Source organism: Myotis daubentonii, chromosome X (genome assembly GCF_963259705.1).
Source record: "Myotis daubentonii chromosome X, mMyoDau2.1, whole genome shotgun sequence".
Taxonomy (NCBI): Eukaryota; Metazoa; Chordata; class Mammalia; order Chiroptera; family Vespertilionidae; genus Myotis; species Myotis daubentonii.
Genome location: NC_081861.1, coordinates 105730437 through 105742571, shown reverse-complemented (window position 1 = coordinate 105742571; position 12135 = coordinate 105730437).

The window sequence follows — 12135 nt, the reverse complement described above, 5'->3', positions numbered from 1 at the left end:
TTTATTTTTTTGCATGTCTCTGTCCAATTTTCCCAACCCCACTTAGAGAAGAGACTATGTTGACTCCATTGTATGCTCTTGCCTCCTTTGTCAAATATTAATTGAGCATATTGACTTGGGTCTATTTCTGGGTTCTCTGTTCTGTTTCATTGGTCTATATGTCTGTTCTTGTGCTAGTACCAAGCAGTTTTGAGAACAGTGGCTTTGTAATATAGTTTGATACCTGGTATTGTGATCCCTCCAAGTTTTTTCTTCTCTCTCAGGATTGCTGCAGCTATTGGGGTCTTTTTTAATTCCAAATGAATTTTTGGAGAGTTTTTTCTAGATCTGTGAAATACTCTTTTGGTATATTAATCATAATGGGGATTGCATTAAATCTATAGATTGCTTTGGGTAGTATGGACATTTTAATGTTGTTGATTCTACCAATCCATGAACACGGTATATTCTTCCATTTATTTATGTATTCCTCTATCTGTTTTTTTCAATGTCCTGTAGTTTTCTGAGTACAGGCCAGTCTGTTCCATGTATTCATACTTCTGGTTCCATTTTGGTCTTTGCTTTTGTTCACTGACCCTAGTTCATAGAACCTTTCAAATATAGACACTCACCCGTGGCTGAGGTGCAGGTGGAGGTCAGGCTTGTGGAGTCTGGGGAAAGGCTGAGGAGAGGAAAGGGTCCAGGAGAGGTGGCTCCCAGTCTGGCGGAGTCATACCTGACATGCCGGACCTAGGCAGCCATTTTCTCTTGAAGACGTGGCCCCTCCCTGCAGTCTCCAGGCAACCAATACAGCCACACCCAGACTACATCCTGAGTGTTACAAAGGATACAAAAAAACAGAATAGTTCCTGAAAGCCCTCAGGGACTGGCCTAAAGAGAGGCTTTCAGTCCCAGCAACAGAAAACTGAGAAGTGGCAGGCAGTAAAGAAGAGTGGGATCTTAAACCAGCCCTCATAGGGAATTAAAAATCTGCAGAAAGGAATGACACTACACTTTTTCATTTCATTTTATTATTATTTTGTTATCTCTCTTTTTTTCTTTTTTCTCTCTTTTCCTTTTTCATTTGTTTCTTTATTTTCTATTTCTTTTCACATTACCTTTTTCATCATTCTAATTTTTAAAATTTTATCCTTTTAAAAATTATTTTTAATTTTTTAATATTATTATTATTATTTCTTCTCTTTCTCTTTCTTATTATCCACTTATCTTCTTTCTACTTCCTATATACTGAACTGAGGTCCTCCCCATATTCATCCAATTCCTTAACCTTACTTTCTGTATATAGGGGTTTGTATGTTTTGGTTTAACTGTTTGTTCTCTGGTGTTTTCTCCATATACATATATTTTTTCCTTTTTCTTCTTTTTTTTTTCTTTTCATTTTCTCTCATACAATTTTTTTCTCTCTTCGATATCATTTGTGTTCTCTATTCTCTCCCTTAATTCTCTTTTCTCTGGTGGTCACTTATGCTGGGGTTATTGGTATCGTGAGTACATTTGTGTTTCATTCCCTTTGTGTTGTGTCTTGTCAAGGTGAATTTTATCCTGTTTGGCAAATGTGCTAGAGAGCGAGCCACATAACCAGACACCCGGAGAGGAGATTCCATCCATGAATGGGTCAATAACACTCCAGACCCAACTACAGAAGTAGGAAGAAAGAGGCAGTGAGGGATAGAGTGTGAGTGAGTGAGGGAGCAAAAAAGGAGTGTGTGGACGTGTGGGGTGTGTGTGTATGTGTGAATGAGGCACAATTAGATCCTGCAGGACCTTCGGGGACAGTCTGACTGGGCTTGCTTAACCAGGCAGCCTCTGTTACCAATGCAAACAGTCCAGGAGTGGCCTGCTCTTCTACAGAGGCCATGCCTTTTTGAAACAGAGAGCTGATGTAACTGAGAGCCCAGCCTCACCTCCACCCAGGGTGCCCTCAGATAACACCTGGAACTCTACAGCCATCCTGCCAGGGACCTGCTGCCTCGGCTGAGATCCCACAGTCACCTAGACCCCAGCCTCCCTGGATGCAGGCTCCTGTGAGTTCTGAAGCCTGCTTAGCTCTGGCCAGCCCAACACTTTAGCCAAGGGAACTGCGACCATGGGAGCAGCAGCCACGTGAGCAGCCCACCCCCAGTCAAAGAACAGCAGCCCCATTAGGCATGTTCTGTCCAAGGAGCAGCAGCCAAGCGAACAGCCCACCCCAGTCAGAGGAGCAGATGACTCATGCGGCCCACCACCATATGAGAAGCAGCAGCTGTGCAATTTGCCCACCCCCATCTGAGGAGCAGCAGCCACGTGAGCAGCCCACCCACGTCCAAGGAACAGCAGCCCCGCGCAGTCCATTGCTGTCCGAAGAGCAGCAGCTGCGCAAGTCATTCACCCCTGTCCAAGGAGCAGCAGCCATGCACATCCCACCCCTATTTGAGAAGCAGCATCATGAGAAGCCAGCCCCTGTCTGAGGAGTAGCAACTGGGCAAGCAGCCTGCCCCTACCAGTCACAGGAACCACCACTGCTCTGAGCAGTGCCCACCAGAGGAGCTGCTGCTAACTGAGGAGGGGCCACTGCTGTGACTGCCTAAGGAGCAGCCACTGCACAAGGAGCCACAGCCGCCCAAGAAGCAGCCCCTACATAACTCAACATCTAGATCCTCCAGTGAAAGCAAAAATGGGGAAACAAAGAAACCCCCAAAGGAAAGAAAAGAAGGCGCTCCAGAAAAGCAGCTAAGTGAAACAGAGGCATGTAATATGTTAGAAAAAGAATTCAGATTAAAGGTCATACAGTTCATAAACCAGATGGATGAAAAAATCAACAACTTATGTAAGAATCAAGAAGAAAGAAAGTGTGATATAGCTGCAATAAAAAACACTATGGAAAATTTCAACAGTAGACTAGGAGAAGCAGAGGAACAAATTAGTGAATTAGAAGACAGGGAAGCACAACAAACCCAAACTGAACTGCAATTGGAGAAAAAAATAAAAGACAGGAGATGGGCCTAAGAGAGCTTTGGAACAACATGAAATGAACCAACATACAAATAATAAGGCTGCCAGAATGACAGAAAGAAGAGCAAGGTTTAGAAAACCTAATTGAAGAAATAATGTCAGAAAATTTCCCTGATGTGGAGAAGAAAAGGATCACACAAGCACAGAGAGTCCCAAAAAAGATGAACCCCAAAATACCCACACCAAACACATCATAATTATGATGGCAAATGTTCAAGACAAAGAGAGAATCTTAAAGACTGCAAGAGAGAGACAGAAAGTTACGTGCAAGGGATCTCCCATTAGATTATCTAATGATTTCTCAACAGAAACACCTCAGGCCAGAAAGGAATGGAAGGAAATTTACAAAGTGATGCAAAACAAGGGACTGAATCCAAGAATACACTGTCCCACAAAGCTATCATTCAAAATTGAAGGGGAAATAAGGAGCTTCATAGACAAAAAAAGGCTAAGGAAGTTTATCACTACCAAGCCAGCAATGCAAGAAATATTAAAGGGACTGGTGTAAAAGTAAGGAATAAAAAGGGAAGAAAGAACACAGGCAAAAAAAAAATAAAAATGACTACAAACAAGTACATATCAATAATAACTTTAAATGTAAACTGAAAAGACATTGAGTGGCTGAATGGATAAAAAAACATGACCTATATATATGCTGTCTACAAGAAACCCACTTCAGAACAAGGGACTCATCCAGACTGAAAGTGAAGGAATAGAAACATATCATTCAGACAAATGGAAATGAAAAAAAAAATGGGGCAGCAATACTCATATCTGACAAAATAAACCTCAAAATTAAAGCCATAACAAGAGATAAGGTAGGCCACTTCACAATACTGAAGGGATCATTACAACAAGAGGATATAACCCTGGTAAACATATATGGACCCAATGCAGGAACACCCAAATACGATATCAAGGGAGAGATTAACAATAATACAATCATTGTAGGGGACATTAATACCCCACTGACATCACTGGATAAATCCTGAAGAAGAAAAAAATGAGCAAAGAAACAGCAATCCTAAATGATTCACTAAATAAGAGGGACTCAATTGACATCTTTAGAACATTTCACCCCAAAGCCACAGAATATACGTTCTTCTCAAGTGCACATGGGACGTTTTTAAAGATAGACCACATATTGTGTCACAGGCAAATTCTTTCCAAATTGAAGAAGATCGAAACCACATCAAGCATCTTCTCAGACCACAATGGCATAATATAACGTAGAAGTAATCTACAATAAAAACAGTCAAAATATTCAAACATTTGGAAGCTGAATAGCATGCTATTAAACAATGATTGGGTTACCAAATCATTGATTTGGAGTGCAAAAGTTATCAAAGAAGAAATTAAAAACATCCTGGAGAGGAATGACAATGAAAACACAGAAATCCAAAATCTATGGGACACAGTGAAAGAAGTCTTGAGAGGGAAGTTCATAGCTCTACAGGCCTAACTCAAAAAAAAAAATGGTAATAAATCATCTAACTCTACAACTTAAAGAATTAGAAAGAGAGCAAGGAGAAAAGCCTAGAGTGAGCAAAAGAAAGGAGATAATAAAGATCAGAACAGAAATAAATGACATAGAGACCAAAAAAAAACAGTACAAAAGGTCAATGAAACCAAGAGCTGGTTCTTTGAAAGGATAAACAAGATTGATGAACCACTAGCCAGGCTCACCAGGAAGTGAAGGGAGAGGGCCCAAATAAAATCAGAAATGAAAGAGTCAAAATAACCACAGACCCTACAGAAATACAAAGGATTGTTAAACAATACTATGAACAACTCTATTGCAAAGAACTAGACAACCTAGAGGAAAAGGACACATTCCTAGAAAAATACAACCTTTCAAAATTCAATCAGGACGATTCTATAAATCTCAATAGACCAATAATTATGGAAGAAATTGAAGCAGTGAACAAAAAGCTTCCAGCAAACAAAAGCCTGGGGCCAGATGGCTTCACAGGGCAGTTTTACCAAACATTCAAAGAAGAACTAAAACCTATCTTCCTCTGACTATTCCAAAAAATTCAAGAGGAAGGAACACTTCCAAGCTCATTCTATGAACCCAGCATTACCCTAATACCAAAACCAGATAAAGAAAACACAAAGAAAGAGAATTACAGGTCAATATCCCTCATAAACATAGATGCCAAAATCCTCAACAAAATTCTAACAAGTCAGATCCAGCATTACATCATTAAGATCATACACCATGACCAAGTAGGATTTATCCCCGGGATGCAAGGATGGTACAATATCTTCAAATCAATAAACATGATACATCACATAAACAAATTGAGAGATAAAAATCATATATTCATATCACTTGATGTAGAAAAAGCATTTGACAAAATCCAATACCCTTTCTTGATAAAAACCCTAAGCAAAATGTGCATAGAGAGATCATACCTCAACATAATAAAACTTAAATTAGAAACATACAGCCAACATCATATTCAATGGGCAAAAACTAAAACTGTGGTACATCTACATAATGGAATATTTTGCTGTGGTAAAAAAGAAAAAAATGAATTCATTCCATTTGCAACAGCATGGATGGAACTGGAGAGCATTATGCTAAGTGAAATGAGCCAATCAGAGAAAGATAAATATCACATGATCTCACTCATTTGTGGAATATAAATGAATGACATAAACTGATGAACAAATACAGAGACAGAAGCATTGATCAGACTGTCAAACCTCAGAGGGAATATAGGGGATGGTAGGAGTAAGGCGGGGAGATCAAGCAAAGGACGTGTATGCATGCATATAAGCCTAACCAATGGACACAGACACCAGGGGAGTAGGGGGCATTGGAGGGATAAGGACACATGCGTGATACCTTAATCAATATATATATATATATATATATACATATATATATATATATATATATATATATATATATATATATATATATACAGAAATACAGGGAAACTATTTCAGATTAAAGGAGACTAAAAAGATATAGCAAGTAGTGCATCATGTGATTTAATATCAGCTTCTAAAATAGATAAAGAAAATCAGCAGGACACTTGAAAATGTGAATAAGGTTTGCAATTAGTATATCATATCAATGTTCATTACTGATTTTGATACCTGTAAAATGGTTATGTAATATGTTAATTCTGGGGAATCTGGGACAAGGGTATACAGGATTTTTGTACTGCTTTTGAAAGTTTTGTGTAGGTATGAAGTTATTTCAGAATCCGAATTTCATAGAAATAGAGACAAAAGGCATGGCTGTCAGAAAGGAAGGAATGAGAGAATGAGTGAAAATGTGAAGGGGGATATAATCAGTAATTTTGTGACAAGTTTGCACAGTGACAAAAATGTCAAATCCCTATATTGTCCACCTGAAACTAGTATAACTAATAAATGATTATATTCCAACTATACTTAATAAAAGTAAATAAAAGGAACCTGTTTCATTAAGTGTTATTGTGTTAGGATCAGTGAATGAATACAACTTGCTAACTTTTAATGTTAGGCTTTCCAAAGATTTAAAATTCCAAGCCTCCTTTAGTACTTCATTATTCTCTATTTAACTTCTTCTTACAGATTTTGTCTAATGTTTAAACTAACCCCTCACCTCTGCCTTCCTGCTATGTAAAGGCTTTCTTTTCCTTAAGGGAAAACTTAAAACTCCCATTTCCCAAGATTGGTTGGACCAAATATTGTCCTAAACTTAACATTTCAGGAAGCAAGGTCAAAAATCAACTTACCATGCATAGACCAAGTTTATGAGACATTGCTGTCCAAATCACATTGCCTCTTTTCACCTCAAATATGTTTTCCCTTATTTTTTAGTTCACAAAGAATTAAAGCACAGTTTGAAGATAAAGCATGGTATAGGGTTAGTGATCAAACAGGAAGCTTCTCAATGAAAGCCTCTTTTCAATAAAATATTAAAATAAAAGTTGAAAGAAGTTGTAGAAACTAATTACATTGCCAATGCTCTATTAAAATTGGAAAAGGCAAGAATTGATTCATTTGTTAATAGATATTGCTATTTGTAGACTTAAAACTCAGTAGTGGTTGTAATAATAATAGCTATTGTTTACTGATCATGTTTTTGTTCCAGTCACTGTGATATGTGCTTTATATACATTTTTTTGTTTGAGTCTCAGAATCCTATGAAGCAAATACTATTAATATTTATATTTTGTATATAAGGTTATAAAAATTAAGAGATTTTGAATAGTTTATGCAAAGTATATATCTAATAAAGTCTTAATGTTATGAAATAAGTTCAATATACATTTAGAGTCCACAAATTTTGCACTATCCCACATTGACCAAGCTCTGTCCAAAACATCTAGGTAATGACCAAAAAACTAAATACTTCTTAAATTTAATTTTTTTTATATTATGTAACATCGGGATATTTGAATCATCTAATGTTTATATACTATTAAAACACAGTATTTAAATATTTGAATTTGTTTTCTAGTCTGTGTCAAGAGATTGGCCTTTTAGAGTCTATACCCGAAGATGAGTGCACATATTTTGGATAGTGCAGTGAATTAAACAAAATGATATAATCGCATTCTTCCATACTTATTCCAGCAGATTAAAGTAGTGAGTTCTTCAGTAATTTCCCTTTCATTTGCATTTAAGTTAGGTTTTCAGGTTAGTTCACTTTGGGCTCTCTATCATCAAGCAATTAAAATGTATGTAAAAAAGAAATTGGGGGAAGGCAGACTTGGTAAATGATTTCTACAAACACTGGCTTTCTCCTTTCTGACTAAGAAGAATGGCAAATTTTCTTAGTTCCTCCTAATATTTTTTCTTTCTTTTTTGGAAATCAGTAAGAGAATAAAGAAGTAAAAAAGTCAAAACAATTGTGTGGATAAAAACAAATTTCTTTTGTGGAGTTCCTTTACTGTTTTTGTAGTTTGGCATCTCTCATCATCTCAAAATATCATCTCACCCAAACTGTGGAAAGAAACACACCCTTTGATTTCCCCCTGGAGGCTATGAGAATGAAAATGATAACTTCGTAGTTTTAGTTCCACTTCAGACAGTATTATTCTGTATAACTTAGTTGAATGAAACATGTAATTCCTAAATATATAATTACATAAGTTTTATCATTTTAACTTGGTTTCCAAAGGAAAACAATGTAGACTAAGTCTTCAACATGCTTTCCTCTTTTATTGCCAATCTTAGCCAACTAAAAATCACATTACTTGCATCATTAACAATGCAAATTAGTTTTTGTTGTTATCTAACATAAGACTATAATTAGAAGCAAATATTTAATGCCCAGATCAGAAATTCAAACTTTATACCCCAGAAATTGTGTTCACTAGCTACATGAAGTTAAGGTAAAGATTGCATGTACTGCTATTTTTATTTAACATTTCTTGGTTTTTCTTCACTATCAATGGATTACTTTGTAACTACTCATTAAAGAGTAATATATTTCTATACTCTTTCTTCCCTTATCTTTAGTTCTGCCAATAGCATAAAATGTTCTACATTTAACATTATTTAACATGAGTGAATGTTTAGTAAATACAACATCTGAACTTTTGATTTTATATAATTTTAACACTCTGAAATCTTCATAATGCATGCAGGAATTTATTTATTAACATCTGCTTTGGTGTTTTATTTTATTTTGTAATATTTTTTTATTAATTTTTTACAGAGAGGAAGGGAGAGAGATAGAGAGTTAGAAACATCGATGAGAGAGAAACATCGATCAGCCGCCTCCTGCACACTCCCCTCTGGGGATGTGCCCGCAACCAAGGTACATGCCCTTGACCGGAATCGAACCTGGGACCTTTCAGTCCGCAGGCCGACGCTCTATCCACTGAGCCAAACCGGTTTCGGCTGGTATTTTAGTTTAAAATATTTGTGAATCTACTGAACATGCAAATGGTACTTTGAGCATTAACAGCACTCTGAAAATAAGGTATTTTCATTTTATCAATTGGGTAAAAACTATCTACAGGATGAGGGTAATATTTTGTTTGAGGTGGTCATTAAGGCAAACTCATTCTTTGTGGACTGAATTTCCCAGATTTCTTTCCAACTCAACTTTTCACTAGAAATAGTATAGGAATATAGAAAGTAACTCAATTAATCCATCACTATGAGATATAGTCTCTATTAATTAGAATGATATAAACAAAGTTAGTTAACCAAACACAATCAATTTTTTAAATTCTCATTATGGCAGTTTCCTACTAAATGTGTAAATAAGGTCTTCTGTTTCAGTGTTTGCAAACTTGTGATAAAAAAATAATAAAAGCTAAGTTCAAGAATATGTCTTTTATATGGACCAATATTTAAATAATACACAGATCAAAATGTATAAAGCACTTAAACATAAGAAAGGAAACCATAAAAATACTAGAAAAATCCACAGGCAGCAAAATCTCAGACATATGCAGAAGCAATTTCTTCACTGATACAGCTCCTAGGGCCGTGGTTGGCAAACTGCGGATAACGAGCCACATGTGGCTCTTTGGCCCCTTGAGTGTGCCTCTTCCACAAAATACCACTTGCGGGCGCGCACGTACAGTGCGATTGAAACTTCGTGGTCCATGAGCAGAAGTGGGTATTTTGAGGAAGAGCTGGTATTTTGTGGAAGAGCCACATTCAAGGGGCCAAAGAGTCGCATGTGGTTCGCGAGCAGCTATTTGCTGAGCCGCAGTTTACCAACCACTGTGATTAGGCAATGGAAACTAAAGAGAAAATAAACAAATGGGACTACATCAAAATAAAAAGCTGCACAGCAAAAGAAACCATCAACAACACAAGAAAACCCACTGCATGGGAGAACATATTTGCCAATGCAATCACCAATAAGGGTTTAATCTCCAACATTTCCAGGGAACTCATACAACTTAACAAAAGGAAGGTAAACAACCCAATCAAAAAATAGGCAACGGACCTAAATAGATACTTTTAGAAAGAAGACAGAAGAAAGGCCATGAGACATATGAAAACATGCTCAAAGTCACTAATCATCCAAGAGATGCAAAACAAAACGACAATGTGGTACCATCTCACACCTGTCAGAATGGCTATCATCAACAAATCAACAAATGACAAGTGCTGGCAAGGATGTGGAGAAAAAGGAAACCTCATGAACCGCTGGTGGGAATGCAGACTGGTGCAGCCACTGTGGAGAACAGTATGGAGTTTCCTAAAAAAACTAACAATGGAACTCCGATTTGACCCAGTGATCCCACTTCTAGGAATATATCCCAAGGAACTAGAAACACCAATTAGAAAGAATATATGCACCCCTATGTTCATAGCAGCACAATTCAGCAAAGCTAAGAAACAATTTCACTCATTTATGGAATATAATGAACAACATAATCTGATGAACAAAAACATATCCAGAGACAGAGAAACATGGATCAGATCGCCAAACCTCAGAGGGAAGGTAGGGGATGATGGGGGCAAGGGGGAGAGAGCAACCAAAGGACTTTTATGAATGCATATAGGCTTAACTAATGGACACAGACAACAGGGGGGTGAGACCATGAGTTGGGGGTTTTGAAGGGTAATGTGGGGATAAGGACACATATGTAATAACTCAATAAAGAAATCTAAAAAAATAATAAAATAATACATAAATAAAATAAAATAAATAAATAATTCACAGATCAACATGATAGTGACAGAATTTATTTAAAATTGTATTAAAGTTGTTAAAATTTGAGTTTTAATTAAGAATATTAAGAACACACTTGGGACTTATTTAGTCTTCTGGTTTGCTTCTAAGCATATTAGCTTAATCTAATAATTTCTACTAATGTCACATATTTTCAAATTTTAAAATAAAAGCAAGTCCCTACATGAAAAAGAACAGTAGAAGAAAACCAGAGGAACATAATGGTTGTTTTTTTAAAAATTTAAGCAACACCAATTATAAGTGATTATATTTAGATTCTGTTTCTTTAGAAAAAATATGAAAAGTGCCCTGTAGTCAAGGAAAATGGCATTACTTTAGGCAAAATTCTAGGATTTGAAATAGTTTTATCCAGGGGTCACTTATTTCATATGAATGGTGTCCATGTTCTATCACTGCTCAACTTTCACTCAGTAGGATATAGTTTTGAACATTTAGAAATCATTTATTGACCAAATGGGATTTATTCCAGGGATGCAGGGCTGGTACAATATCCCCAAATCAATAAACATGATACATCACAGAAACAAATTGAAAAACAAAAATCACATAATCATATCAATCAATGCAGAAAAGGCATTTGACAAAACAAACACTCTTTTATGATAAAAAAAAAAACTCTCAGCAAAGTGGGAATAGAGGGATCATATCTCAACAATATAAAAACCTTATATGAGAAACCTACAGCCAACATCATACTCAATGGGCAAAAACTAAAATCATTTCTCCTAAGAACAAGAACAAGACAGGGATGCCCACTTTCACCACTCCTATTCGACAGAGTACTGGAAGTGCTATCTATAGCGATCAGACAAGAAGAAGAAAAAAAAATAAAGGCATCCAAATTGGAAAAGAAGAAGTAAAATTGTCATTATTTTCATATGACATGATATTGTAGATAGAAAACCCTAAAGAGTCCATCGAAATCTACTAGACTTAATAAATGAATTTAGTAATGTAGCAGGATACAAAATTAACACCCAACAATCTATGGCTTTTTTAGACACTAATAATGAACACACAAAAAGAGAAACTAAAAATGTAGTCCTATTTGCAACAAAATTTACTATTGCAACCAAAAAATTAAGATACCTCATAATAAATTTAACCAAGGAGGTAAAACACCTGTACTTAGAAAATTACAGGACACTGAAAAAGAGATAGAGGAAGACATAAAATAAAGAAAGAATATGCCCTGTTCAAGGATTGGTTGAATCAACATCATTAAAATGTCCATACTACCCAAAGCAAACTATAGATTCAATGCAATCCCCATTAAAATACCAAAGGCATATTTCAAAGACCTAAAACAAATTCTTAAAAACTTCATCTGGAGAAAAAAACAAAAAACAAATAGCTGCAGCAATCTTGAAAAAGAAGAACAAGTTGCAGGGATCAGAATACCAGATATCAAGCTATATGACAAAGCCATTCTCCTCAAAACTGCCTGGTACTGGCACCAGAACAGACATATA